We start from the raw sequence: 27244 nt of genomic DNA, 5'->3' as shown, positions 1-27244 counted from the left end.
CACTGTTCTAAGTTCTGGGGTAGATACATGATAATCAGGTTGGACATTAATCCCTGTCCCACAAAGGGCTCACAGCCTAAACAGGAGGGAGTACAGGCATTTCATCCCCATTTTACAGTTGAGGAAACTGAGGCACAGAGAGGTAAAGTGATTTGCCCGAGGTCATACCAGGCAAGTGGAGGAGCCAGGATGAGAACCCAGGTCCTTCTGCTTCTCAGGCCTGTACTCTTTTCACTAGGCCATACAAGCTTCCCAGATGGTTGTGTTCTCACTTGCAGAAGGTGAAGGGGAGATGGCAGTAGTGGAAATAAACCAGGACTCACCCCAACTGAAAGCTCACCTCCTCCATGAGGCCTTCCCAGACTAAGCCCCCCTTTGCCTCTGCTCCTCCTCTCCTCCCCATCGCCTCGACTCCTTCCCTCTGCTCTACCCTCTCCCCCGTCCCACAGCACTTGTGTATATATGTATATGTACATATTTATTATTCTATTTATTGTATTAATGATGTGTATATATCTATAATTCTATTTATTTATATTGATGCTATTGATGCCTATTTACTTGTTTTGTTGTGTTATCTATCTCCCTCCTTTTAGACTTTGAGCCAGTTGTGGGGTAGGGATTGTCTCTATTTGTTGCTGAATTGTACTTTCCAAGTGCTTAGTACAGTGCTCTGCACACAGTAAGTGCTCAATAAATACGATTGAATGAATGAATGAAAGCAACATGGCCCTGTGGATACAGCCCGGGCCTGGGAGCCAGAGGACCTGGATCTAATCCAGGCTCTGCCACTTTCCTGCTGTGGGAACTTGGACAAGTCACTTAACTTCTCTGTGCCTCAGTTTCCTCAATAGCTGTTCTCCTTCCTACTTAGACTGAGAGGCCCATGTGGGACTGTGTCTGACTTGATTAACTTGTATCTACCCCAGTGTTTATTTTCGGTGCTTGGCATACAGTAAGCACTTCACAAATACCACTAAAAAAACCAAAAACCAAAACAGGACTCCAATTAAAAAAAAAACAGGGAGAGTGAATCAATCATATTTATTGAGCATTTATTGTGTGAAGAGCACTGTACTAAGTGCTTGGGAGACTACACTATAACAGAAGTGTTAGACACGTTCCTCTAGACTATAAGCCTGTCTCTAGACTGTAAGCTCGTTGTGGGCAGGGAATGACTCGGTTTATTGTTATATTGTACTCTCCCAAGCGGTTAATACAGAACTTGGAGCTCAGTAAGTTGAGGCAGAATGAATGAATAAATGAAAGTTCCCTGCCCACAGTGAGCTTACAGTCTAAACGGGGAGATAGACATTAATATAAATAAATGAATAGAGTGGCTTCTCTCCAACCCACAGCCCTGGCTCACTGTCATAGTCCAATGGGTAGAAGGCTGGGGAGGGGCTGCCACATTACCCATACCCCCTGCCCCTCAAATTTGGTCCTCACCCACTATTATGACCTCCATGATCAGACTCACTCTGTCTAACCCAGGCCACTTTGTCTCATGTGAACTCCCTCTTCTCCCTCCCATTCCTTGATGTAAACGCGCACACCCTCAACTCCACTCTTGCCACTAACCTCAACTCCCTTGCTCCCCTATCCCTTTGTTGCTCTTGAACTTCCAACCTCCTTGGCTCCTGCATCCATGCAGCTGAAGGCAGTTGGTGGAAATACAAGCTCCTGGCCAACTTCACCTACTACAAATTCACAATCTCTTGTTTGGACTCAGCTCTGTTTTCTGCGTAACTTCCTCCCTCTCTGATTCACAACCCTTACTAGCCCTTCCAAACCTTCACCTTCCTTTCAAAGCCTCCAATGCCCCACATCCTCCCTCTTTATCCCCTGATGACTTCTCTAACTACTTCATTGGTAAAATCAAAACCATCAGGCATGAACTTCCCCACATCTTCTCATCACTCCCTCAACACTTCTGCTTCCTCATCTTTCTCCTGCTTCCCAGTTGTCTCTTAAGAGAAGATATCTCTCCTGCTCTCTAAGCCACCCTCAGTTCCTGCGTCTCTGACTCTGTCCTCACAGCTTAAAATTGCTTGCTCCCCCTCTCCTCCCCTCCTTCACTGCCATCTTCAACCTCTCGCTCTACAACAGCTCCTTTCCTTCTGCCTTCTAATCCGCTGGTTCTGGTTCTCTACATCTGTATTCAATTCTTCGATTCTTCACTGGCTTTTCTTCTGTCTTCAATCCCTTCTTCACAGATGTCCCTCAAGACACTGTTCTGAGTCCCTGTCTCTTCTCCATTTAAACTCACTCCCTTTGCGAGCACATCTGTAGAGCATCTTTCCACCCAAACCCTGTTCTCCTGGCTTTTCCATCACTGTAGACAGCACCACTATCCTCTCTGTCTCACAAACCCGTAACCTTGGTGTTACCCTCAACTGATCTCTCTCATTCAACCCACATATTCAATCTGTCACCTAATCCTGTCGATTCAACCTCCAGAGCATCGCTAAAATCTGCTCTTTTTTCATCCAAACTGTTACCACGTGAACCCAAGAAGTTAACCTCTTCTGCCTTGACTACTGCATTAGCCTTCTCACTTACCTCCCCACACATCTCTCTCCACGCCAATCCATCCTTCACTCTGCTGCCCTGATCAACTTTCTAAAAAACCATTCAGTCCATGATTCCTCACTTCTCAAGCACCTTCAGTGGTTGCCCATCCTCCTCCACATCAAACAAATTCCTTACCAACATTCAATCAGTTTGTCCCCTCCTATCTTGTCTTATGCTGTCGAGTCGTCTCCAATCCATAGTGACTCCATGGATACATCTCCCAGAATGCCCCCCTCTATCTACAATCATTCTGGGTGTGTATACATAGAGTTTTCTTGGTAAAAATATGGAAGTGGCTGACCGTGGCCTTCTCCACGTAGTCAACTTGAGTCAACTCCATCCTCCACTCTCTCCCATGCTGCTGCTGCCCAGCACGGGTGAGTTTTGACTGTAGCAGAGATTGCCTTCCACTCACTAGCGACTGCCCAAGCTAGGAATGAAATGGGCTTGACTCTGCTTGACTCTCCCTCCCATAGTCGAGACAGGTAGAGTACTGGAAACTCTCCAGGTGCCATCCTGAGAGGGGCCTCCTATCTTACCTCACTGATTTCATACTACAGCCTAGCTTTGCCCCTCCAGTGCCAACCTACTCACTGTACCTCTATCTCATCTGTCTCACTGCTGACCTCTCACCCATATCCTGCCACTGGCTTAGAACTCCCTCCCCCTTCATATGCTACAGACAATCACGCTTCCCCCCCCTTCAAAGCCTTATTAAAATTACATCTCCCCCAAGACGTCTTCCCTGACTAAGCCCTCACTTCCTCTACTCTCTCTCCCTTCTGCATCACCTTCCGCATTTGGATTTGCATCCTTTATTTACCCCACCCTCAGTCCCACAGCACTAATGTACATATCCATAATATATTTATTTCTAGTAAGATCTATCTCCCCTTCTAAACTGTAAGCTCTTTGTGAGCAGGGAACGTGTCTAACAACACCGTTATAGCGTACTCTACCAAGCACTTAGTACAGTGCTCTGCATAACAGTATGTGCTCGATAAATATGATTGACTGAATGATTCTAACACAAACGTGTCTCCTCTATTTTCAAAAAATCCTTTCTTGATCCTACAGTCCCCTCCCCCCGCCCCAGCTACCACCCCATCTCCCTGATTCCAAAACCTATCCAAACTCCTAGAACAGGTGGTATACTTTTCCTCTCCACCAACTCTCTCCTCGACCCTCTGCGGTCTGGTTTTCAACCATCCGTTCTACTTAGACTGCTTTCTCCAAGGTTCCCAGTGACGTTTTTGTAGCCAAATCCAAAAGACAATTCCATCCTGAGCTTCCTCAATCTCTCTGCTGCCTTTGACTCTTCTTCGAAACACTACTATCAGGTCTCAGTTTTGCTGACACGGTTCTATCCTGCTACTTCGACTTCTCTGACCTCTCCTCAGTTTCTGGGGAGCACGTCGGCTTGACAGGGGCGGAGTTCACAAGTGTGGGATAGGAGGATGATGATTGGGTAGAGGGACCCAGTTGATGTAAAATGTTTAAAGCCATAGCCAGAAATTTTCATCAATCTACAGAGCAGCTGGGGGTCATTTGAGGAATAGAGAACTGATTCATATGGTGCCTGTGGAAGATTATTCTAGATATTGAATGAAGGCTGGATTGGAGGTAGAAGAGGCTGGAAGCAGGATCTCCGGCAAGGAATCCAGGCAGGAAGTGGCTGGGGCCTTGACTAAAGCTGTACGTAAGAATGGAGACAAAGAGGTAGACCCTTTAGAGAAGATGCAGGATATGGTGGGCTGAATGTGGGGAACAAAGGAAAGACAGATGGTAAATATCACTCCAAGTCCTGGAGGATAGACATGTCATTTATAGGTATGGAAAAGGTTGAGAATGGCTGAAGGTTCTATTAAGATGGTTACCATCTTGATAATAACAATAATTGTGGTACTTCTTAAGCGCTTACTCTGTGCTAGATACAGGATAACCGGAGCAGACCCAATACCTGTCCCACCCGGGGCTCATAGTTTAAGGGGGAGGAAGAACTGAGGAAACTAAGGCACTGAGAAGTGAAGCCATTTGCCCAAGGTCACATGGCAGCTAAGTGGCAGAGCCAGGATTAGAACCCAGGTCCTCTGACTGCCAGGCCTGTACCCTTTCCACTAGGCCCCACCACTTCCTCTGCAAAACCTGAAGAAAATAACACACACTGAGCTGTTTCCCTAACTTTTAATGATAATGATAATACTAGTAATGGTAATAATAATAATGATTATGGTATTTGTTAAGCACTTACTGTGTGCCAAGCAGTGTTCTAAGCATTGGGGTAGATACAAGGTAATCAGGTTGGACATAGTCCTTGTCCTACATGGGGCTCACAAGCTCAATCCCCATTTTATGGATAAGGTAACTGAGGCACAGAAAAGTGAAGTGACTTGCCCAAGGTCACACTTGTTTATTAACATGCTAAATCCCCTACCCTGATGATTGGCTAGGTGTGAGCTGTATAACTGTGCATCGATCAGATGAAAGGCATTCTTTATGAGTTGAGTTAAATCAGAAAAATTAATTACCACACTTTGTTTCCTCCAACTGTTTTTCTCCAACCGATTTGGTTCACCAAAAGTTTTGATTCCACTTTTCAAGTTGCCATTTAAAATTTTTGCCTTATTATGGGAACAATTAATTTAAAATGGTACCACTGAACTCTGTTGATTCATTTAGCGCCGCGGAGCTAATGAGGTGTAAATCCTACAGACTGCTGCATGGTACAGCTGACATAGTAATTTATATCAATTGGTGTGATTAGTACAAGTCCTCAATCATTCTATTGTGACTCTCTGCAATCTGTCATAGTCCTAATAAGGAAAGCTTAACTTTGAATTTGTGTTACTCAGGATATACTGCTTTCTAGATTCTACCAAGAAGCAGAAATGCAATCATGAAATACTGTGCCAAGGGGAAAAAATATGAACTCCCTTGCATCAGTGAGTAATTTTTATGCCAAAGCTTTAGATTTGATTCCTTAGCTTTCAATTGAGAAAGATTTACCTCTTGTGAAAAATAAAGCACTTTGGTTAAGAAGGAATTGCCAAGTCTTGTATCAGTCTATTCCTGATGCTCTACACAAATATTCTGGACAGTAATGATCCCCATGTCCTGGATAGGGTTTGAAATAGTGAATAATTTACTGAAATGGTATCTAAATTAATTAACTCAATTTAAAAAAGCTTTCTTTTATCAAGGGTCTCAGTGGGCAGCTCAGAATAATAATAATAATAATATTGGTATTTGTTAAGCACTTACTATGTGCCGAGCACTGTTCTAAGTGCTGGGGTAGACACAGGGGAATCAGGATGTCCCACGTGGGGCTCACAATCTTAATCCCCATTTTACAGATGAGGGAACTGAGGCACAGAGAAGTTAAGTGACTTGCCCACAGTCACACAGCTGACAAGTGGCAGAGCTGGGATTCGAACTCATGACCTCTGACTCCAAAGCCCGTGCTCTTTCCACTGAGCCACGCTGCACCAAAGTGGGCAGAATTCTCATTTACTTTGTGAAATGTCAGAGACTGGACCATCTTTTTAGTGAATACATTTCCATAGATGACCAACTATGAATAAAAATAAATAATCAGTGAGGAGTTGAAATTGTACATATTAATTGAGAGTCACAGGATTGCGGAGAAAAGGTACGTGATCCAAATGAAATTGGGAGAGAGTAACCTGGATATTGAAACGGACCGAGAGAGATCTTCAGAAGTTTGAGTAGAGGACTGGAAATCTGTAAATCCTTCAATATCGGTCACCATTTCCTCCCTGTATTCTTAGGGAAACTAACTTGGGTTCTTTCAGTCTTGATTTCCCATTTTCCATCCACTTTCAAGCCAGTTATTTCTTTACTGTGTTATCCATGTCAAAATGCCAATAATTGCATTGGGCCTCCTCAACGGTAAATTGATTTCCCTGAGTGCCCTTGATAACGTGGCTGGTACCACTTAGCAATATATTTTGGGGAGTTCTGTTCAGATAGAGTTGGGCTCCCACATTTTACAGAAACCTCCACCTCAAACAAAAACTCCTTCCATCAGCTTTAAAGCACTCAATCAGCTTGCCCACTCCTACCTGGCTCACTGATCTACTATAGCCCAGCCCACACAATTTGCTCCTTTAGTGCCAGCTTCCTCACTGTGCCCCCATCTCGTCTCTCTTGTAGCCAACTCGTTTCCCACGTCCTCCTGGCATGGAACTCCCTCCCCCTCCATAATCAATCAATCGTATTTATTGTGTGTTTACTTTTTGCAAAACACTGGCCTAAGTACTTGGGAGAGTACAATATAACAGAGTTGGTAGACACATTCCCTGCCCACAGTGAGCTTTACCGTCTATAGGGGGAGATAGACATTGATATAAACAAATAAATAACGGATATGTCCTGAAGGGCTGTGGGGCCGAGGGAGGGGGGAATAAGGGTGCAAATCTGAGTGCAAGGGCAACAAAGAATGGAGTGGGAGAAGAGGAAATAAGGATTTAGTTGGGGGAGGCTTGTGGAGGAGATGTGCTCTTAAAAAGGCTTTGAAGGTGGGGTGAGTGATGGGCAGTGAGACTTATGAGATCGAGGTATATATAATGAGTAGGTTGGAATTAGAGGAGCAGAGTGTGTGAGCTGGGTTGTAGTGGGAAATCAAGGAGGTAAGGTAGCATGGGGCAAGGTGTTTGAGTGCTTTAAAGCCTATAGTAAGGAATTCCTGTTTGATGCTGAGGTGGAGGTTCTTGAGGAGTTGGGAAACATGGACTGAAAGGTTTTATAGAAAAATGATCCAGGCAGTATGGACTGAAATGGGGAGAGACAGGAGGCAGGGAGGCCAGCAAGGAGGTGGATACAATAATCAAGGTGGGCTACAATAAGTGCTTGGATTCACATGGTAGCAATTTAGATACAGAGGAAAGGGTGGATTTTAGGGATGTTGTGAAGGTTGAACTGACAGGATTTGGTGACAGATTGAATATGTGGGTAGAAGGAGAGGGATAAGTCGAGGAAAATGCCAAGGTTACAGGCTTATGAGACAGGGGGGATAGTAGTATTGTCTACAATGATGGGAAAGTCAAAGAGAGGACAAGGTTTTTGTGGGAAGATGAGGAGTTCTGTTTTGGACATGTTAAGTTTGTGGTGTCAGCAGGACATCCTAGTAGATATCTCCTGAAGGCAGGAAGAAATGTGAGACTGCAGAGAGGGAGAGAGATCAGGGCTGGAGATGTAGATTTGGGGATCATCTGCATAGAGATGGTAGTTGAAGCCCAGGGAGCAAATGAGTTCTCCAAGGGAGTGGGTGTAGATGGAGAATAGAAGGGGACCCAGCACTGAGCCATGAGGGACTCCCACAGTTAGAGGGTGGGAGGCAGAGAAGGAGCCCGCAAAAGAGACTGAAAGTGAGCATCCAGAGAAATAGGAGAAGCAGGAGTGGACAGTTTTTTTTTTTGTTTTTTTTTAATGGTATCTGTTAAGCATTTACTATTTGCCAGGAACTGTACTAAGTGCTGAGGTAGGTACAAAATAATCAGGTTGGACACGTCCATATCCCACATGGGCCTCACGGTCTTAACCCCCATTTTACAGATGAAGTGAAGTGACTTGCCCAAGGCCACACAGCAGGCAAGGGACAGAGCTGGGATTAGAACTTCTGGGGGCCCGGCAGGAGGTGGCCCTGGCCGAGTTCCTGAAGTGCAAGCTGGCCGGGCTGAAGCCGGCCGAGCGCACGCAGGCCTCCCTGCTGACCGCCTGGCTGACGGAGCTCTTCCTCAGCCAGCTCGGGGCCCTGCGGGGCTGGCCGGAAGACTGGGCCCTCTACCTGGAGGCGCGCAAGCAATTCTGGGCCTTCCTGTCCAGCCCCTGCCACAAGGAGTGGCTGCTGGCCGGCTGGGCCCTGGTCCACGAGCTGCTGGCCAGCCACGGAGACACGGAGCACATGGTGTTCTTTGCCGTGGTCACGCAGGACTACGGGCACGTGGTGGTCCACCACTGCCAGCACGAGGCCTACGAGGAGGCCCTAGCCGTGCTGGCCCGCCACCGGGACCCCCAGCTCTTCTACAAGTTCTCGCCCGTCCTCATCCGCCACACGCCCCGCCAACTAGTGGACGCCTGGATCGCCCAGGGCCCCCGCCTGGACGCCTGCCAGCTCATCCCGGCCCTGGTAAACTTGTCCAGCCCGGCCGGCGAGGCCCAGTCCGTCAGCCAGGCCATCCGCTACCTAGAGTTCTGCATGCACGAGCTGGGCGAGACCGACCAGGCCATCCACAACTACCTGCTGTCGCTCTATGCCCGCGGCCGGCCTGACGCCCTTCTGGGCTACCTGGTGCAGGAGGGCACCAGCCCCCACCGTGTGCACTACGACCTCAAGTACGCCCTGCGGCTCTGCGCCGAGCACGGCCACCGCCGCGCCTGCGTGCACGTGTACAAGGTGCTGGAGCTCTACGAGGAGGCCGTGGACCTGGCCCTGCAGGTGAGGGGGGCGTGCCCGGGGGACCAGGAGGGAAGGGGTGGGGGGCCGGGGGCCGACAGGGGCGGGGGCATTCCCGCTCCTGGCACCAGTGCTCCTCACCTGGGAGGTGCTCTCCCCCCTCGGGCCCGAGGGAAGCAGTGCGGCCTGCGGGGGAGAGTCCGGGCCTGGGAGTCAGGGCACCTGGGTTCTCATCCCGGCTCCACCACTCATTTGGCGGGGGTCCTCGGGCGAGTCACTTCACTTCTCTGTGCCTCAGTTCCCTCATCTGTAAAATGGGGATTAAGATTGTGAGCCTCATGTGGGACAACCTGATGACCCTGTAACTACCCCAGCGCTTAGAACAGCGCTCAGCACAAGGTAAGCGCTTAGCAAATACCAACATTATATTATAGAGAAACAGCGTGGCTCAGTGGAAAGAGCCTGGGCTTCGGAGTCAAAGGTCATGAGTTCGACTCCCGGCTGTGCCACTTGTCAGCTGTGTGACTGTGGGCAACTCACTTAACTTCTCTGTGCCTCAGTTACCTCATCTGTAAAATGGGGATTAACTGTGAGCCTCACGTGGGACAATCTTGATTACCCTGTATCTACCCCAGCGCTTAGAACAGTGCTCTGCACATAGTAAGCGCTTAACAAATACCAATATTATTAACTCAGGTCCTTTCGGTTCCCAGGTCCGATTCCACTAGGCCATACTGCTTCAGTGAAGTCATGGTTGGATAGTGTTTCCAGGGAAAGGGGGTGGTCCACAGCGTCGAAAGCAGCTGAAGGGTTGAGGAGGATCAGGATGGAGTAGAAGTCGTTGGATTTGACAAGAAGGAGATCACTGGTGACCTTTGAGAGGGAGTTTCGGCAGAGCGAAGTGGGTGGAAGCCAGATTGGAGGGAATTGAGGAGAAAATTGGAGGAGAGGAAATAGAGGCAGCAGGTGTAGGCAACTTGCTAAAGGAGTTTGCAAAGGAATGGTAGGAGGGAGATGGAGAGATAACTGGGCGGAGCCGCGGGGTCGAGTGGTCAAGGGAGGGTTCCCCATATGGCAGACCACCGCTCTCCCCACTTTTGAAGCCATATTAAGGTCACATCTCCTCCAAGAGGTCTTCCCTGATTAAGCCCCTTTCTTCCCCAGCTACCTCTCCATTCTGTGATGTCTGTGCACTCAGATCTGTTCCCTTTGGGCATTTGCCCCACTCTCAGCCCAACAACACTTATGTACCTGTCAATAAATGATTTATTCACATTAATATCTTGTCTCTCCCAGTACACTGTAAGCTCACTGTCGGCAGGGAGCATGTCTACCAACTCTGTTGTATCGTACTCTCCCAAGTGATTAGTACAGAGCTCTGCACACAGTAAGCGCTCCATAAATACCTTTGATTTCTGCAACCATTTGCTCCCATCAAATCAATCAGTGGTATCTATGAAATGTTAACTCTAGGCAGAGCATGGTACTAAGCGCTTAGGAGAGTATAACAGAATTGGTAGACATGTTCAGGGGAGCCTTTGCAGGAGGTTCAGAGGGAACCATAGCAATAATGTGGCAGTAATGATGTGTATACTTTTTTGCTCCAGTAAATTCATGGAACACACAGTTTCCCCACAGATAATAATAATTATGATGGTATTTGTTAAGCACTTATTATGTGCTGGGCACCGTACTACGCACTGGGGTAGATACAAGCAAATCAGGTTGGACAGAGTCCCTGTCCCATGTGTGGCTCACAGTCTCAATCCCCATTTTACAGATGAGGTAATTGAGGCCCAGAGAAGTGAAGTGACTTGCCCAAGGTCACGCAGCAGACAAGTGGCAGAGCCGGGATTAGAGCCCATGACTATAAATACTCCCCTTCCAAATGGCCCCTCTGGCAGAAACACCTCACTCGGCTCTGTTCTCCTTCCCTACCATTATCCAGGAATCCAGAAAAGACAGGCAAGAAGGAGCAGAATGACAGCTAGACTCATCCCCAGATTTAGGCTCCCTCACACACCCTCTCCTTTTTCCTCCACTGCTCGGGACATAGAATCTTTGGCTGGGTCTGACAGACTCTCTCCTTAGGCCCCCTGTTCCTCCCCCTCCTCCATCTCTCACCCCCAATGATCTGGCCACCTATTTCCTCACGAAAATCAACACGATCAGGTCTGAGCTCCCCAAAGTCACCCCTCCGCCTCTCCCCTCCCCCCCAACAACCCCCTCCCCTACTTTCTCATCCTTCCCTGCAGTATCCTCAGAGGAGATCTCCTCCCTCCTCACAAGTGCCACCCCCTCCACCTGCGCCTCGGACCCCATTCCCTCTCACCTTCTTAAAACCATCGCCCCTGCCCTCCTCCCTTCCTTAACTTCTATTTTTAACCACTCAATCTCCAAGGGCTCCTTCCCCTCTGCCTTCAAACATGCCCACGTCTCCCCCATCCTAAAAAAACCTGCTCTTGACCCCACTTCCCCCTCCAGTTATTGTCCTATCTCCCTACTACCCTTCCTTTCCAAAATCCTAGAACGAGTCGTCTACAATCGATGCCTAGAATTCCTTAACTCCCATTCTCTCCTAGACCCCCTCCAATCTGGCTTCCGTCCCCTCCACTCTACCGAGACTGCTCTCTCTAAGGTCACCCATGACCTCCTTCTTGCCAAATCCAATGGCTCCTACTCCATTCTAATCCTCCTTGACCTCTCTGCTGCCTTTGACACTGTCGACCATCCCCTCCTCCTCCATACCTTATCTCACCTTGGCTTCACGGACTCTGTCCTCTCCTGGTTCTCCTCTTACCTCTCTGGCCGATCATTCTCGGTCTCCTACGCTGGAGCCTCCTCCCCCTCCCATCCTTTAACTGTTGGAGTTCCTCAAGGGTTAGTTCTTGGCCCTCTTCTGTTCTCCATTTACACTCACTCCCTCGGTGAACTCATCCGCTCTCACGGCTTTGACTACCATCTCTACGCAGATGACACGCAGATCTACATCTCCGCCCCTGTCCTCTCCCCCTCCCTTCAGGCTCGCATCTCCTCCTGCCTCCGGGACGTCTCCACCTGGATGTCGGCCCGCCACCTAAAACTCAACATGAGCAAGACTGAGCTCCTCATCTTCCCTCCCAAACCCGGTCCTCTCCCAGACTTCTCTATCACCGTGGATGGCACGACCATCCTTCCCGTCTCTCAGGCCCGCAATCTCGGTGTCATCCTTGACTCGTCCCTCTCGTTCACCCCACACATCCTATCCGTTACCAAGACCTGCCGGTTTCACCTCTACAATATCGCCAAGATCCGCCTTTTCCTCTCCACCCAAACGGCTACCTTACTATTACGGGCTCTCGTTATATCCCGGCTAGACTACTGTGTCAGCCTTCTCTCTGACCTCCCTTCCTCCTCTCTCGCCCCGCTCCGGTCTATTCTTCACTCTGCTGCCCGGCTCATCTTCCTGCAGAAACGATCTGGGCATGTCACTCCCCTTCTTAAACAACTCCAGTGGTTGCCTATCGACCTCCGCTCCAAACAAAAACTCCTCACTCTAGGCTTCAAGGCTCTCCATCACCTTGCCCCTTCCTACCTCTCCTCCCTTCTCTCTTTCTACCGCCCACCCCGCACGCTCCGCTCCTCTGCCGCCCACCTCCTCACCGTCCCTCGGTCTCGCCTATCCCGCCGTCGACCCCTGGGTCACGTCCTCCCGCGGTCCTGGAACGCCCTCCCTCCTCACCTCCGCCAAACTGATTCTCTTTCCCTCTTCAAAACCTTACTTAAAAATCACCTCCTCCAAGAGGCGTTCCCAGACTGAGCTCCTCTTCCCCCTCTACTCCCTCTGCCATCCCCCTTTACCTCTCCGCAGCTAAAGCCTCATTTTCCCCTTTTCCCTCTGCTCCTCCACCTCTCCCTTCCCATCCCCACAGCACTGTACTCGTCCGCTCAACTGTATATATTTTCGTTACCCTATTTATTTTGTTAATGAATTGTACATCGCCTTGATTCTATTTAGTTGCCATTGTTTTTACGAGATGTTCTTCCCCTTGACACTGTTTAGTGCCATTGTTCTCGTCTGTCCATCTCCCCCGATTAGACTGTAAACCCGTCAAACGGCAGGGACTGTCTCTATCTGTTGCCGACTTGTTCATCCCAAGCGCTTAGTACAGTGCTCTGCACATAGTAAGCTCTCAATAAATACTATTGAATGAATGAACCATTTACTCAACATTCTTTAGTTCTTTCACCTTTAAAACTGTACAAATGAAATGTTTTCTGTACCCAAGTGACCAGAAGATCATCACAGACATAGAGGGGAAAACCCAGCATGCTCAGGAAAAAACAAAATAGCAATTCTATATCTGCCCAGAATTAAAAAGCAAATTCCAGTAATAGGAAATCAAGTAGCTTTAACCAACTACAGTGTATTTATGAATTGAGCCCAGTAAAAATAAAGACATTATTCATCTATTCATGCGTTTATGGTTAGTTTCCTTATAATCTTTATAAGGAATAGAGGGGATCACAAATATGAATGAGGAAATGAATCAAAGTCCAGGGCTTCATCAGGTTTCATTGCCATGGTCAGTCAATCAATCAATCAGTCAAATTTATTAAGCACTTTCTATGTGCCAAGCACTGTATTAAGCACTTGCTACCACTCCTCCTCCCCCCTATGGAGAGAGACAAAGAGTAGAGAAGCAGCATGGCTTAATGGAAAGAGCCCAGGCTTGGGAGTCAGAGGACGTGGGTTCTAATCCTGGCTCCACCACCTGTCTGCTGTGTGGCCTTGGGCAAGCTATGTAACTTCTCTGTGCCTCAGTTACCTCATCTGTAAAATGTGGATTAAGACTGTGAGCCCCAAGTGGGACAACCTGATTACTTTGTATCTACCCCAGTGCTTAGAACAGTGCTTGGCACCTAGTAAGCACTTAACAAATACTATTATTTGTTATAGTATTATTATTATAATAATAATTATTATTATTAGAGGGAGACTTCTAAATGGAAAGGAGCAGGAGTGGGTAGGGGGGAGAAGAATGAAAAAGCAGGAACATAGTGCTAGGCATTTGTTTGCTTGTTTTGGTGCACCAAACAAATAAATATCCATTCCACCTTTGGCAGTTTGGACCAGAGATAACATAGTAAAAAGGCCACTCAAATTTTACATTCTTCCTCCAACAAAATGTTTCTCCAGGAAGTTTCCAGTGGCTGTCAGGCAATGTTTTTACCTCCAGATCTAGGCCTTCTTCACAATGCCAGGAGTCTTTACCTAGGGTTTTATTGAGGGGCTGGCCTCAATTTAGTGGACAAGAGGCCACTTGACTTTATCTTCTCTTTCCCAGGCTAAGTATGCCTGGGTCTACATCAGGACAATCACTTACTTCTAGGCTATTGAAGTCTCTTATTTGGCTCTGTTGTTCTTAGAGCCAAAGATGAAGCAGCCCAACTGAGTTATTCATTAGCAAGTGTGACAACTCGAATAGAATTACTAAAATGTATTATCCCGATTTTGGATGGAGGGGCACTTTAAATAATTCAGATGACTGCTTTTCAGTCTTTTTATGTTTAAAGTACCTCTCAAGAGATACTTGGTCCTGAGCTTTGCCACTAAATAGCCATAGGATTTTGGAGCAATTAATAGGCATTAAATGGAGAAGTAAATAACATTGATGGGGACATAGCAAACTCCTTTACATTAGAGATTTGACAATATCTTAAGCAACAGATAACCCTCACCATCCCTTAGTAAAGTAAAAACTACCATAGTTTACCTAAGGGGCTTGAGCCAAACACTACCTTATGTGCTGTGAAGTGCCACTAATGGTAAGTACTCTCAATGAGAATGTTGATGGCCATATTGAAGACAGGACTACCGGTTGAATAACACTGATTTAGATGATCAGTGGTGCTGTTATTCTAGTGCAGGACTCTCCTGATTTACCCAGATTATGTTCTGAGAAAGGCCCTGTAAAGCCTGTATGCTGTTTTTAATGGCTGTAAAGAGGGTGTGCTTTTCCTAAGTAATAATAAATAATAATAATAGTAATAGTACTTGTTAAGCACTTACTATATGCTGAGTACTGTACTAAATGTTGGAGTAGATACAAGTTAATCAGGTTGGACATGGTCCTTGTCCCACATGAGACACAGTCTTAACCCCCATTTTACAGATGAGGTAACTGAGGCCCAGAGAAGTGAGGTGACTCGCCCAAGGTGACACGGCAGGCATGTGGTGAAGCCGGGATTAGAACCCAGGTCCTACTGACTCCCAGACCCGTGATCTATCCACTAAGTCACTTCTGGGTTTACAGATTGTGTCTACAGGCATCAGTCAATCAATCAATTAATGGTATTTACTGAGCCCTTACTCTGTGCAAAGCACCATACTAAGTGCTTGGGAGAGCACCGTACAACAGAGTTGGTAGACATGTTCCCAGCCCACAGTGAGCTTACAGTCTAGATGGGGAGACAGGCATTACAGGCATTACTAATTACTTTAGTAAATTACAGGTAGAGACATGTGGTTGAATGTACTGGTGGGTCCCTCTGGACCATAATCTAGTCAGAATGGTCACCATGCAATCCCACACTGAGATAATATGGGAAGTGATGATTAGCTTGCAATGGAAATGGTTGTAGCCCACTGTTCTGATCAGAAATTATGCTCCAAGACAACTTTATGACCTTTTCAGACACAGCAACCCATGCTTAATAATAATAATAATAATAATAATAATGTTGGTATTTGTTAAGCACTTACTATGTGCCGAGCACTGTTCTAAGCGCTGGGGTAGACACAGAGGAATCAGGTTGTCCCATGTGGGGCTCACAATCTTAATCCCCATTTTACAGATGAGGGAACTGAGGCACAGAGAAGTTAAGTGACTTGCCCACAGTCACACAGCCGACAAGTGGCAGAGCTGGGATTCGAACTCATAAGCCCTGACTCCAAAGCCCGTGCTCTTTCCACTGAGCCACGCTGCTTCTCTAATAATAATAATGTTGGTATTTGTTAAGTGCTTACTATGTGCAGAGCACTGTTCTAAGCACTGGGGTAGATACAGGGTAATCAGGTTGTCCCACATGAGGCTCACAGTTAGTCCCCATTTTACAGATGAGGGAACTGAGGCACAGAGAATTTAAGTGACTTGCCCACAGTCACACAGCTGACAAGTGGCAGAGCCGGGAGTCGAACCCATGACCTCTGACTACGAAGCCCAGGCTCTTTCCACTGAGCCACGCTGCTTACTTACCTTCTTTTGTGCTAACCCTACCACCTTGCTCTTTGGCCTTCCCCTCCCTTACAGATGTGGCAGTGGCAGCCTTCCAGAGCGTAGGAAACTGGGCAGGGAAAACCATTCATTCATTCAATTGTATTTATTGAGCGCTTATTGTGTGCAGAGCAACGTGCTAAGCACTTGGGAAAGTACAACCCAACAGTCAACAGTAACATTCCCTTTCCCACAATGAGCTTACAGTCTAGATAGGGGGAGACAGACATCAATACAAAAAAATAAAATTACGGATATGTAAATAAGTGATGTGGGGCTGGGTGAAGGAGAGCAAAGGGAGCAAATCAGGGCAATGCAGAAGGGAGTGAGAGATGAGGAAAAGTGGGGCTTAGTCTGGCAAGGCCTCTTGGAGGAGATGTGCCTTTAGTAGGGCACTCAAGTTGGGGAGAGGAATTGTCTGTCGGATTAGGGGACAGAGCAGAGGGCAGAGGCAGGACTTGGGCTAGGTTCGGCAGCAAGACAGGTGAGATCGAGGCACAGTGAGAAGGTTAATAATAATAATAATTATGGTATTTGTTAAGCACTTACTCTGTGCCAAGCACTGTTTTAAGCACTGGGGTAGATACAAGGTAATCAGGTTGTCCCACGTGGGGCTCACAGTCTTAATCCTCATTTTACAGATGAGGTACCTGAGGCACAGAGAAGTTAAGTGGCTTGCCCAAGGTCACCCAGCAGACAAGTGGCAGAGCCAGGATTAGAACCCATGTCCTCTGACTCCCAAGCCTATGCCCTTTCCACTAAGCCACACTGCTTCTCACTAGAATGAAGTGTGTGGGCTGGGTAGTAGAAGGAGAGAAGCAAGGTGAGGTAGGTGGGGGCAAGGTAATGGAGTGCTTTAAAGCCAATGGTGAGAAGTTTTTGTTTGATATGGAGGTGGATGGGCAACCACTCGAGTTTTTTGAGGAAGCGGGTGACACATCCTGAAAGTTTTTATAGAAAAATGATCCGGGCAGCAGAGTGAAGTATGGACTGGAGTGGTGAAAGACAGGAGGCTGGGAGGTCAGCAAGGAGGCTGATGCAGTAATCCAGACAGGATTGGATGAGTGACTGTATTAACATGGTAGCAGTTTGGATGGAGAGGAAAGGGCGGATTTTAGCGATGTTGTGAAGGTGGGACCGACAGGAGTTGGTGACAGATTGAATATGTGGGTTGAATGGCAGAGAAGAGTCAAGGATAACGCCAAGGTTATGGGCTTGTGAGACAGGAAGAATGGGTGGTGCCGCCTACAGTGATGGGAAAGTCAGAAGGAGAGCAGGGTTTGGGTGGGAAGAGAAGGAGCTCTATTCCAGACGTTAAATTTGAGGTGACAGGAGGACATCCAAGTAGGGATGTCTTGAAGATGGGAGGAGATGCAGCATTATCCTTTAGGAAATTTTGGGAAATTTTGGGAAAGGACACGAAAACTACTTTCCTGTCCTTTGGGAAATTTTGGTGATGAAAAAAATGAGCGATTGGTGATTCCCTGTAAAAAGGAGATCTGTATGTACAGGATTATTTTGGAGATCTGATGAGAACCTAATTGCAATTCTGGCTGAATATCTCATCTCTAGCAATACAGACTTAAAGACACTTGCCCAGATATTTTCTGAAAACTTCTCCCGGAGAAACAATTTCCCCTTTAATAGCTCTTTGCATTTCAGGGGGGAAAGGGCCTAATGACCCAGAATATGAGTCTTTTCCTCTTACGACTACAGCACAGAGTATTTTTTCTACTGCTGAAAAGAAAGCAACAACTGATATAACTGCCTAAATGTGTTTCCAATGTTAAAAGTTTTTCCTCCCTCATCCCTGGACATACTATAAGTAGCCTCTTTAGATTGATTGGTGATCTTCTGAGTCAGGTCGACTTTATTAAAAATGTAAAAGCGGACAATTGGGTTCTTGCAAGGGCTTTGTAAAGCCACAAGTGGGAATTGGTGTGGGCGGAATAAATTAGTCTTAATTGTGTCTCATTTAATGGGATCAATTTTTGGCCAAGTGTCTTCATGTCTTTACATGACTGAATGGTAATTTAGAAATTAACATATGAAATGGATTTGATCAAACACTAAAAACTGTTCATGTTATTTTGGTGTTTGTCTCGCTCTGCCCAATTTCATGGAATGAAAAAAAAAAAAGGTGCCTTAGTTGGAGAGAAAGGAATTGCTTTCCTCTTCAAAGTGCATTAACTTTCAGCTCAGCAAGCAGCTCTAGGGCGAGGCCTATGATATAGGAAATAACTCCCTTCTGGGTTCCAGGAATCACTTGTTTGGCTCTGGAATATATTCAGTGAATGACACCTGAATAACATTATTAGGGGATCTATATTACCAAAGTGAGTCATTCATTAGCATTTAAAAGAAATGCCTGATCAAAACCATCACTGGGGTGTTGAAACTGACTGGATGGTTACTTTCAACCTGTAGGTGAAACCTGAAGTAGAAAGTAGGCGCTTCAGCAATGTTTCACCAATGTGGCTGCCATTCCGGGCAAGCAAGCACCAAGCAAGCAAGTGGGTGGGGAGACAGACAGAGAGGCGGTAAGTGTATTTTAGATTATGAGTGTTTCCAGTCCCCTACCAGCAGGACTGGCCAATGCCCCAACCCCAGGAGCCAGGATTCCCACAGGGCTATAATGCCTGTCGCCACTCACTACCACATTCATCCAAGCACTTAGCCTATCCTGCCTTGATAAGATCCGCCCTTTCCTCTCCATCCAAACCGCTACCATCATATCCCGACTGGATTACTGCATCAGCCTCCTTTCTCATCTCCCATCCTCCTGTCTCTCCCCACTTCAGTCTATACTTCACTCTGCTGTCCGGATTATCTTTCTACAGAAATGCTCTGGGCATGTCACCTCCCTCCTCAAAAATATCCAGTGGTTGCCTATCAACGTTCGCATGAAACAAAAACTCCTCACTCTTGGCTTCAAAGCTCTCCATCACCTGGCCCCCTCCTACCTCACCTCCCTTCTCTCCTTCTACAGTCCAGCCTGCACACTCTGCTCCTCTGCCGCTAACCTCCTCACTGTGCCTCGTTCTCACCTGTCCCACCGTCGACCCCTGGCCCACGTCCTACCTCTGGCCTGGAATGCCCTCCCTCCTCACATCTGCCAAACTAGGTCTCTTCCCTCTTCAAAGCCCTACTGAAAGCTCACCTCCTCCAGGAGGCCTTCCCAGACTGAGCCCCCCTTTTCCTCTGCTCCCTCCCTCCTCCCTTCCTCATCGCCCCTCCTCCCTCCCTCTGCTCTACCCCCTTCCTTGCCCCTCAGCACTTGTGTATTTTTGTACATATTTGTTATTCTGTTTATTTTATTAACGATGTGTATATATATGTGTATATAGAGAAGCAGCGTGGTTCAGTGGAAAGAGCCCGGGCTTGGGAGTCAGAGGTTATGGGTTCAAATCCCGGATCTGCCGCTTGTCAGCTGTGTGACTTTGGGCAAGCCACTTAACTTCTCTGAGCCTCAGTTACCTCATCTGTAAAATGGGGATTAAGACTGTGAGCCCCACGTGGGACAACCCGATCACTTTGTATCCTCCCCAGCGCTTAGAACAGTGCTTTGCACATAGTAAGCGCTTAACAAATGCCATCATTATTATATATCTATAATTCTATTTATCTATTTTGATGCTATTGATGCCTGTCTACTTGTCAGCTGTGTGACTTTGGGCAAGTCACTTAACTTCTCGGTGCCTCAGTTACCTCATCTGTAAAATGGGGATTAAGACTGTGAGCCCCACGTGGGACAACCTGATTCCCCTGTGTCTACCCCAGCGCTTAGAACAGTGCTCGGCACATAGTAAGCGCTTAACAAATACAAATACCAAATACCTGTCTACTTGTTTTGTTGTCTGTCTCCCCCTTCTAGACTGTGAGCCCGTTGTTGGGTAGGGATTGTCTCTGTTGCCGAATTGTACTTTCAATTCATACAAGCACTTCGTACATTGTTCTGCACACAGTGAGTGCTCAATAAATACAGTTGAATGAATGAATGATTGAATGAATTAGCCTCTTTGCTGACCTCCCAGCCTCCTGTTTCTCTCCACTCCAGTCCATACTTCACTCTGCTGCCCACATCATTTCAGGCCATGGTTCCCCATACCTCAAGAACCTCCAGTGGTTACCCATCCCCCTCCGCATCAATTTCCTTACCATCGGCTTTAAAGCGCTCAATCGCCTTGCCCCCTCCTACCTCACCTCGCTACTCTCCTACTACAACCCAACCCACACACTTTGCTCCTCTAATGCCAACCTTCTCAGTGAACCTCAATCTCATCTATCTTGCCGCTGACCTCTCAACCACATCCTGCCTCCGGCCTGGAATCCTCTCCCTCCTTATATTTAACAGACAAGTACTCTCTCTCTTCCTCCGCTCCCCTACTAAGCCTTATTGGAGGCACATCTCCTCCAAGAGGCCTTCCCTGATTAAGTTCTCTTTTCTTTTTCTTCCACTCCCTTCTGTGTCACCCAGACTTTCTCCCTTTATTCAACCTCTTCCCGGCCCTACAGCACTTATGTACATACCCGTAATTTTATTTATATTAATGTTTGTCTCGCTCTCTAGACTATAAGCTCACTGTGGGCAGGGAATGTGTCTGTTTTATTTTTATATTGTATTCTCCCAAGCGGGTAGAACAGTGCTCTGCACACAGTAAGTGCTCAATAAATGCAATTGACAGACTGACACTGCTGTTGTGCTATCTTTATCACTTTTAAAGTAGCTGCAGCAGACAAGGAGGGGGGAGGGGAAGCAAAGAAGCACAAGAAGGGTGGGGGGAAGGGGAGGAGGAAAAGGAAGAGGAGCAGGTGAGTGAAAGAGGAAGTCAGGCAAGGATGAGTCATGCTTCAGTAGAAGTAATAGCATTTATCGAACACCCACTTGGTAAGGGTCACTGTATTAGAGGCTTGCAAATTACAAAGTAAGGAAGTGATATGTTCCCTGACCATGAGGAGTTTATTCTCTAATGGGGAAGGCAAACATCAAAATATTCATGACTAGAGTCATCAAAATAGTATAGACACAAGCGCTAAGGAGGGTTTAAGTAAGTTCACAATAATAATAATCATAATGATGGTATCTGTTAAGTGCTTACTATGTGCCAAGCACTGTTCTAAGTGCTGGGGGTAGATACAAAGTAATCAGGTTATCCCACGTGGGGCTCACAATTTTAATCCCCATTTTACAGATGAGGTAACTGAGGCACAGAGAGGTTAAGCGACTTACCCAGGGCCACACAGCAGACAAGTGGCAGAGTTGGGATTAGAACCCATGACCTCTGACTCCCAAGCCTGGGCTCTTTCCATTAAGCCACACTGCTTCTCAAAAAAGGATGGTATGGTAATAATAATAATAATAGTTATGTTCTAAGCGTTAGGGGAGATACAAGGTAATCAGGTTGTCCCACGTGGCGCTCACAGTCTTAATCCCCATTTGACAGATGAGGTAACTTAGCCACAGAGAAGTTAAGCCATTCGCCCAGAGTCACAAAGATGACAAGTGGTGGAGTTGGGATTCGAACCCCTGACCTCTGACTCCCAAGCCCGTGCTCTTGCCACTGAGCCACACTGCTTCTTTCTGTGCCTCAGTACATGGATGGCTATGTCATCTGTGATGGGAAAGTTAAGTGAAGGACAGGATTTAGAGGGGAAATGAGGAGCTCAGTTAGGGACCTGTTGAGTTAGGGACCTGTTGAGTTTAAGGTGCTGGCAGGACATCCAAGTAGAGATGTCCAAGACGATATGTAAGATAGCAGAGGTAGATGTGGTAGGAGTGGGTGAGTAGAGAAGTTTGAACAGGAATAGGAAGAGGGAGATGGGGTAATAGCTCAATGGTGCAGGGGGATCCAGAGAAGGAGAGGGGGTGGAACCATCAGAGAGTGAGTTTAATAATAATAATAATGGTGTTTGTTAAGTGCTTAGTATGTGCCAAGCACTGTTCTAAGTGCTGGGGTAGATGCAGAGTAATCAGGTTGTCCCACGTGGGGCTCACAGTCTAAATTTCCATTTTACAGATGAAGTAATTGAGGCACAGAGAAGTTAAGAGGCTTGCCCAAGGTCACACAGCAGACAAGTGGCGGAGCCGCTATTAGAACCCATGACCTTCTGACTCCCAAACCCGTGCTCTTTCCACTAAGTCATGCTGATGGGGGCCAAGGAAGCAAGAAGAGTAGGTGCAACTGTTTTTAGAAGGTGAGAAGGGATGGGGTCAGAGAAGCAGGTGGAGGGGGTAGACTTTAGAAAGCAGGTGAGAAAGCTCTCTGAGCTGAGAAGGATGAGAGGGTAGGAAGGACCTAGGGAGGTGAGGGTTGGAGTGAGGGGGTATAGGGAGGAAGTGAAAGCAACAACAGAAGGCTGCTTTCTGAGTCCAATTTCTTGCTTGCTGAAAGAGTTTAAGGGAAGAAACAGCAAGCAGCATCTTTGATTCATAATATATTAGCCATCTCGGGCCAGACAGAGCTAACTAAAGATAGGAGAGGAGGCAGGGACAACAGCCAACCCATGGAGGGCAAGTTGTGCCACCACGATAGGCTGTGAAAAGGTACAGGATTCCTTAGCCTTATTTGGAGCCCGGCAGGAGGAGAGAAAAATCAGAGGGTCCAGTTTCTGGGGGTTGGTTACTTCAGAGAGGTGTAAGGAGGAGGTAAAAGATGGAGGGAGAGAGAAGGGTCTCCCCTCTGAATTGCCTCCTGCATTCCCCACTCTCTGTATGTCTCTGTGCTTGTCTCCTTCCCTCTGACGTTTTTTTCTCCCGCCTTCACACTGTTGGACTATTGGCTCAGCTCCCTCTTGCGTTTCTGAATTTACTCGTTGGATTTTGGTATCTGCAATCCAAAGGGAAACTGTCATTATCAGCAGTAATTTTGGGAGTGAGGTGTTGGACAACTCTTTGGGCTTTCCCCAGTCCTCAACTCCACTTCATCACCAGGCCTGGGCTGCTCTTGGGTGGGGTGAAGAAGGCGCTGCCTTGCTCCCAGCTGTCTTAGAGGAACCCAGGGTGGGGAGAGGTGGGGAGAGGGCGATGAGTACCTGAAGGAATGAGGGAGGGCAATGGAGGTGGGAAAAATGGATGATACAGGAAAAAACTGTGGGTTGTGTGGGAGCGGGGTGGCGGGGGTGGAGAGAAGAGGAACAGCCTAGAGAGGATGGGCATTGGGTAAGAATGAGCAGGAAAGAGAATGAGTGACCCAAGGCAGGCCGGGGGAAGCCAAATCTAGTGAATTTTTCATGCGTTTCAGCTTTTAAAAATTACATTTGTCAATCAATGATCTCTTCTGCATACTTACTGTGTTCAGAGTACTGCACTAAACACCTGGGAGAGTACGATAGAGTTGGTAGACCAGACTTATCACAAATGGATGCACCCTGGACTTTGGGTGTTCTCCTCACCTAACATTTCTAGTACTTCCAGAACAGTGTTGGAAAGGTGGAAAAAGGGAGCCAGGCACTTTCACTCTGTAGTTTCTTTGAGCATATATATTCTAGCCTCTCGACACCCTCTCCACCTTGACTCCCCCTACCCATTCTGAGTGGGGAGGTAATGTGGTATCATGGATGACTCAAACAGGAAGACTGAAGAATGATCCTTTTGTCAACACCCACCTCCATTGAGACCGGTCCAGTACCTCCCCTCCACTTCTCACCACCCTCTACTCTCACTCAGTAGTATTTCAAGAGAAGAGATTTGGCCAGTGCATAATGGAAAAGAATCAGGTGAAGCTCTGTCTCCCAATTTCACCCATTTCAGAGAGGGTCTCACCCAGAGAGAGTATTGAAATAGTTACCTTGCCATGCCAGCAGCAGCTTGTGTGGGGAGATGAAAGATTATAGTGATCAGCTCTGAAGGAAAAGGAGATTTTTCTCCATCTGTCCACCCTTAAAGCCCAATTTCCTTCCAAATGCTACTCTGAGACATTGAGAAAATGGAAGCTGTTCAGAAATGAAAAAGATATTTTGATAAAAATGAATTTCTGATACAGTGGGCAACTTTCATAATATGTATATCTGATGAAGTAGGCAGCCAACTGAACCAATGGATTTTCTGCTTTGTGGCTATCATTCTTCGTGATCAGGCACCACACAATGCAACATGTGTTTCCAAGCACTGCTTAATTCTCTAATATATTAAATTGTGTAGCATAAGGAATGTGAGGAAAGCTTAATTATCAAATACATTTTATTTTGGACAGCTTAGCTCACTCCAATTTTATTTCTAGGTAAAAATGTAATCCTGAAACTGGGAACTGTCAAAAGCTGGAAACCCATTGCTTATAACAAAGTTATTTCATCTCTCTTACTTACACCTAACCAAGGCTAATAACTGAGAGGGAGGAGCTGAGGGAGCAAATACGTACAGGACTGTATCTTGATTCTATTTATTGCTATTGTTTTTGTCTGTCTCCCCTGATTAGACTGTAAGCCCGTCAAAGGGCAGGGACTGTCTCTATCTGTTACCGATTTGTACATTCCAAGTGCTTAGTACAGTGCTCTGCACATAGTAAGCGCTCAATAAATACTATTGAATGAATGAATGAATGCTGTTGTGTATGAGGTTGAGAGACAGGGAAGGGGGAAGGAGAGGAACCCAACTGTAGCTATGCCAGTTGTCTACATTTTCTTACTCAAAGCCTCTCCCTAACATCCCCCTCAGTTTCAACCTCTAGGCTTCTCCATTCCACCACCCTGTTCAGAACTCTGGCTTGCATCCGCATGTCTAATAATAATAATAATGGTATGTGTTAAGCACTTACTATGTGCCAGGCACTGTTCTAAGCACTGGGGAAGGTACAAACTAATCAGGTTGGACACAGTCCATGTCTCACATGGGGCTCACAGTCTTAACCCCCATTTTACTGAAGAGGTAACTGAGGCCCAGAAAGGTGAAGTGACTTGACCAAGGTCACCCAGCAGACAAGTGGTGGAGCTGAGATTAGAACCCAGGTCAATCTGACTCCCAGGCCCGTGCTTGATCCACTATGCAAGGCTGCTTCTCTAGAAAGGGTCATCACCGAGCTAGGGAAGCAGTGTGGACTAATGGAAAGAGCCCGGGCCTGGGAATCAGAGGACCTAGGTTCTAATACTGGCTCTGCTACATGTCTGCTGTGTGACCTTGGGCACGTCACTTAGCTTCTCTGTGCCTCGATCCCCTCATCAGCAAAATGGGGATTTAGTACCTGTTTTCCCACCTGCTTACTCTGTGAGGCTCATGTGAGACCTATATCTACCCCAGCTCTCAGTACAGTGCTTAGTAAGCACTTACTTGTCTTGTCTTATGCCGTTGAGTTGTTTCCGATCTATAGCGACACCAGGGACACATCTCTCCCAGAACGCCCCGCTCTGCATCTGCAATCGTTCTGGTAGTGTATCCAGAGAGTTTTCTTGGGAAAAATATGGAAGTGTTTTACCATTACCACCTTCCACGCAGTAAACTCGAGTCTCTGCCCTCAACTCTCTCCCACGCCGCTGCTGCCCAGCATGGATGAGTTTTGACCTGTAGCAGATTGCCTTCCACTCGCTAACCATTGCTCAAGCTATGAATGGAAAGGGCAGGTCTCTGCTTGATTCTCCCTCCTACAGCCGATACTGGTAGAGTACTGGAAACTCTCCAGGTGTGACCCTGAGAGGGGAGTAAGTGCTTAACACATACCAAATTATTATTATTATTATTATCATTAAACCCTGTGGTAATTAGATAAGCTCAGCTCAACTCCTCCACTGCTCTCCCCACTCCCCAGGGAGGGCACACAGAGGAGGAAAAGCAAAGGGGTCTAAAGTTACATTTAAAAGTGGTTCTGTTGTTGAGTTCCTCAGGAGATAATTGAAATACATATTTAGGATGAGTGTAGCTGCCACCATGGGGTAATAATAGCTTGAATTTGTAGAACACTTTTTTATTTTTTTCCAAAGTGATTTCGCACCATTCATTTCCTCACAACATCCCTGAGTGGCTGGAGGAGGCTGGTGTTGTTATGCCCATTTTACAGTTGAGGAAACTACTGAGGCACAGAGCGATGAAGTGACTTCCCTGAGGGCCAGCACTAGAGTCCAGGTCTGGACCCTTGTCACTAGACCATACTACCTCCGTGTTGTTGGAAGTAGCCAGACCACACTGAGATGTTGGCTCAATGCCAGAACTTCGCAGCGATTTAGAGAGGACTAATGAAACAGAGTGAAACAAAGATGCTGGGAAGCAGGGGAGGGAATCAGATGATCTCCTGAGGTTGTTATTATCAACATCATCGCCCTACCATGTAGTAAGCATTTAGGCATAATAGTGCTGGGGAAATTATCAGTGAAGAGATTAAGATACTGCCCTGGCCAATCAGTCAATCAATCATATTTATTGAGCACTTACCATATGCAGGGCACTGTACATAAGCGCTTGGGAGAGTACGAACAACAATATAACAGACACATTCCCTGATCACAACAAGCCTACAGTATAGAGGGGGAGAAAGACATTAGAATAAATAAATTGCAGATACATAATTAAGTGCAGTGGGGCTGGTGATGAGGGTGGAGAATAAAGGGAGCAAGTCAGGGTGACGCAGAAGGGAGTCGGAAAAGAGGAAATGAGGGCTTAGTCAGGGAAGGCATCTTGGAGGAGATGTACCTTCAATAAGGCTTGGAAGATAGGGAGAGTCATTGTCTGTGGGATATGAAAGCAGGACGTGGGCGAAAAGTTGGCAGTGAGATAGATGAAATCGAGGTACAGTGAGAAGGTTGGCATTAGAAGACAAAGTGTGAGGTTGTAATAGGAGAGTAGCGAGGTGAGATAGGTGGGGGCAAGGTGATTGAGTGCTTTAAAGCTGATGGTAAGGAGTTTCTGTTTGAGGCAGAGATGGATGGGCAATCACTGGAGATTCTTGAAGAATGGAGAAACATGAAAGAATGTTTCTTTAGAAAAATGATCCAGGTTGCAGAGTGAAATATAGACTGGGAGAGATGGGAAGCAAGGGGGTCAGTAAGGAGGCAGATACAGTTATCAAGGTGGGAT

The 27244-nt window shown here is 46.9% G+C and overlaps 2 non-coding genes across 2 annotated transcripts; both read right to left on the bottom strand.

Annotated features, from left to right (window-relative positions):
• Positions 1-2960: 2960 nt before the first annotated feature.
• LOC114807218 lies at positions 2961-3100 on the bottom strand. Its single transcript, XR_003755270.1, has one exon. It is a non-coding gene; the product is annotated as a small nucleolar RNA SNORA7 (small nucleolar RNA).
• A 22636-nt stretch (positions 3101-25736) lies between these two features.
• LOC114807271 lies at positions 25737-25874 on the bottom strand. The gene has a single exon (XR_003755322.1). It is a non-coding gene; the product is annotated as a small nucleolar RNA SNORA7 (small nucleolar RNA).
• Between the last annotated feature and the right edge of the window lie 1370 nt (positions 25875-27244).

This window comes from Ornithorhynchus anatinus, chromosome X1 (assembly GCF_004115215.2).
Source record: "Ornithorhynchus anatinus isolate Pmale09 chromosome X1, mOrnAna1.pri.v4, whole genome shotgun sequence".
In the NCBI taxonomy this organism is placed as follows: Eukaryota; Metazoa; Chordata; class Mammalia; order Monotremata; family Ornithorhynchidae; genus Ornithorhynchus; species Ornithorhynchus anatinus.
Note: the sequence above shows the minus strand (reverse complement) of the source record. Positions and strands in the feature narration are given on the sequence as shown.